Source organism: Pteropus vampyrus, unplaced genomic scaffold (assembly GCF_000151845.1).
Source record: "Pteropus vampyrus isolate Shadow unplaced genomic scaffold, Pvam_2.0 Scaffold135, whole genome shotgun sequence".
Taxonomy (NCBI): domain Eukaryota; kingdom Metazoa; phylum Chordata; class Mammalia; order Chiroptera; family Pteropodidae; genus Pteropus; species Pteropus vampyrus.
In genome coordinates this window covers 6,359,469-6,363,482 of record NW_011888916.1, presented here as the reverse complement: position 1 = coordinate 6,363,482, position 4,014 = coordinate 6,359,469, and the positions used below count along the sequence as shown (strand labels likewise).

The following is a 4,014-nucleotide window of genomic DNA, read 5'->3' as shown; positions in this document are numbered from 1 at the left end:
AACTGTGCAATATTTACTGTCTTTCCTTCCAGTTTTGTGTTCATTCATGACTAGTTGGTTTGACTTTGGGTTGAGAGGATTTAATCATACTCCACAATACATGGCACTTTATCAGCTTTGGTGGCTGATTACCATTTTTAAATCTTATTATTTATTTCTTCTCTTTCAGTTCCTTTTCCTTCCCCACACAGGCAACTAAATTATATTTGATGTGTATCTTTTTGTCTGTGTTCTTACAAAACGTGAATTTTTGTTTTGCATGAATGTATTTTTAACTTATGTAAATGGTATAATATTTAAGTCTCATTTTGTTTCTTCACATTTTTCATTGAGCATTGTTTTTTAAATGCATTTATGTTGCTATGTATATATCTGATTCATTGTCCTGATTGTTGCATGATATTTCATGATATAACATTTACCATAATTTAGCTATCTGCTCTCCTAGTGATAGACAGCCAGGTTGATTCTGAGTCTCTATCATCATAACTAATATGGCAATGAATATTTTAATGCACAACCTTTTATGTGCCTGCATAAGAATTTCTTTGGGATATTTAACCCAGGAGTAGAACTGCAGAGACATAAAATATGAGTTCTTAATTTGCATAATTTATGTCCGATTGCTTTCCACAATGGCTATACCACTTCATACTCCCATCACCATGCATAAGGATTCTAGCATCCCCACAACTCCACCAGAGATCATTATCAAATTTTTATAGTTTAATAGATGTAAAAAGATATTAAAGCATTTCTGTTTTAATTAACATTTCTCTGATATCTTTGAGCATCTCTTTATATGGCTTTTGATTTTAGGATTTCCTTTTTCATATTCTTTGCTTATTTTCTTCTTGAGATTGAGGCCCTTTTATTTATTTGTAAAAGTTTTGTGTATTAAGTATTTTAAATATCTTCTCTCATTGAGTTACTTTGTCCACAGTGTCTTTTGTTGAATAGAAATCCTTATTATTCATCAATATTATTATTTTATAGTTTGTGCTTTTGAAGCTTTGCCTTGCCCTTCTCCTCGGTCACAGAATATAATAGTCTCCTATATATTTCTTTCATAATTTTATTTTTCACATTTATTGTCTTTAATCCTCCTAGAGTTCAACCTGTATAAGGTATAAAATTATTGAAATATGGTAATTATATTTCAAACCTTCATGTATCAGTTTCCGTGAGAAAGATATTAAAATCTTCAGCCACAATTGTTTCTATTTCTCCTTGCAGTTCTGTACGTTTTATGACTGCAAATAGGTGCATCTATGTGTTTTGCCTGTTACATTTATGTAACAATTTGCCTATTGTTTCTTTTATAAATATATAATGGCTTTTATCACTTGTTATTTTTTGAGACTAAAATTCCTTTTTTGCTAGATAGTGAGATCACAACCTAGTTCATGTATTCCTGGTGAATCTTTTTTCATCTTTTTATTTTTAATCTTTTTATCTCTTTATGTTTTAAGTGTGTGTCTTATAGCCAATTTATCATTGGTTATGATTTTTTAAATTTAATAATTTTTTATTTTTTAGTTACAGTCAACATGCAATATTATATTAGTTTCAGGTATATAACAGTGATAAAATATTTAAATAACTTACAAAGTGATCACCCTGATAAATCTAGTACTCATCCGACACCATACATAGTTACTACAATATTATTGACTATATTCCTTATGCTATACTTTACATTCCTATGACTATTTTATAACTACCGATTCATACTTCTTCATTTAAAAAAATCCAATTGGCGTCTACAACCATACTACCCTGAACAAGCCAGATCCCATCTGACCTCAGAAGCTAAGCAGAGTCGGACCTGGTTAGTACTTGGATGGGAGACCACCTAGGAAGACCAAGTGCTGTAGGCATAAAATACATACATACATACATACATACATACATACATACATACATAAGGGATTGTAATCTGACAAGGTTCTTGCAATCTGCGAGGTCAATCAAGGATTACCTCACCTAAAAAAAAAAATCCAATTGGTGAGATTAACTTATTTGCATTTAATGTAACTATTATATGTTAGGATTTAGTTCTACCATCTATTTATTATACATTCTTTTTATTTTTAATCTTCTTTTCTGCTTTCCATTGGCTAAGATGAATTCTCTTCTGTGGGTTTAAAATTTATACATAATATTTTCTTTTTGTGATGGCAGCCATTAACTTCAGATTTATACCTATGGGTTTAAGAGAATTCTTCCATCTCAAAAGTTTGAACAAAAGCCCCCCAAAATTTCTAAGCTTGAAGCCCCAAGATCTGATGTATCATATCTGTGCACATATTGATCCAATCATTTGCTGAGGTGAGAGGTCTTTGATCTCCAAAGGAAACACAGGGTACAGTTACCAAAAGAAGGGGGAATGGAGTCTGGGAGACTACATAACAATATATGTCCACTCCTTCATATTAAATAAACTTCTTTGAGCCTCAGTTTCTTCTTCTGTGAAATGGCAATTATACCTACCCAAAGGGGTGATATGAAGAACAAATTGGGTAATAGATATTAACATTTCTTATGAATTATAAAGTGCTGCACAAAGATTATTATTCTTGCCTTTGCATTCTTCACATGACACTACCATCATTTGTTTAGGTGTTGGTATTTATCTGGACTGCTACCTGGGGTTGTACCATCCTAGCCAGCATTTCCCCCATTGTGCTGATGCCTGTAGATTTGATTTTCCTTTCCCAAGAATAATGAATGGGCATGATGTCAGGATCATGAAAAGATCATGTTTGACTTGAGAGTTAGTTTCCATCCAAAGAATCCTAAAGCTGCAGGGCAGGGTAACTTGCTAGTAGACTTGCCAGACTGCAAACAACTGAAAGCTTAGGGCAATGGTACCAAACTGGGCTCCTCTTCCTTCTCTACCTCAAATTAGATGTGTGACCTTAGCTAAGTCACTTAAACTCTCTGAGCCTGAAAAATGGAGGTCATAAAAAGATCTACATTTTAAAGTTGTGATAGGATTAAATATTATATGTAAAATGCCCTGGCCTTTAAGAAAGTCTTAAACTTGTCAGACACAGATTCGAATCTCTTTGTTGATTACTTTCTGGTTTCTATTCTGCTACATTACAGCTAGGGAGAGTGCAGATTCTTTCTCATCTCTAAAGTTCATTGAATTTCTCTGTTTTCTTAGAGAATAACTGTTGTCCCCTCAAGGCCTGATGTCTTCAGAATTTGGACGAGGAATACTTGTCAGCAGGATAGTTTTATAAGAGAGATCCTGTTCTTCATAGGAAACTGGAGTTGATAATTCTGGTTCTTTTCACATATGAAGGATTTAGAGTCAGACTAAACTGCAAGACTGTGTGTACCTGCTATGTTTACTGGAATAGATTCTTCTACATGATTGTTCGTAAACTTATAATAATCTCAGGCATTAGATAATAATATCCCCATTTTACTGATAAGGAAACAGAAGACCACATAAATTAAGTAACAATCAAGGTAACGCAGTTGATAAGAAGAAAGGAGATGTAATGTAAGGATGATGGATTTTGGAGTCAGATCTAAATTAGGATCTCAGCATTGCCATTTACTAGATCTTGAACTTTGGTCCAGTGACCTAATCTCTTGAATCTCAGTTACAGTTCTTCATCTGCAAAGTGGGGATTGTGGTAATATCTACCTCATTTAAATGTTGTACGGTTGAATTGTGAGAGTATATGCAAAGCAGAGTGCCTGGCATGTGGTAAGTGCTCCATAAATACTTAGATACTTGATAAGTGTACTGGGAGCCCAGAGCCCACATATAGTGCTGCCTTATAGGATTCTTCAATCATCATCAAGCTCCTCCTAGAACATTTCACAGGACATTCAAATGGTTTTACAAATTCCTTAAGCTGTGATTCAAGCTGACAGTCTCAGAAAGGAAATGAGGCAGCAAGATATAGTGAAAGGAGCCCAGGCAGGGGAGTCTAGAGACCTAGGGTTTAGTGCTAGCTCTTCTTTAGTGAGTGTGGGACCTTGGGCAAGGCA

General features: G+C 34.1%; 1 pseudogene; it reads left to right on the top strand.

Moving 5' to 3' along the window:
* The first annotated feature begins 1,761 nt into the window (after window positions 1-1,761).
* LOC111744467 lies at window positions 1,762-1,880 on the top strand (annotated as a pseudogene).
* The last annotated feature ends 2,134 nt before the right edge of the window (window positions 1,881-4,014 follow it).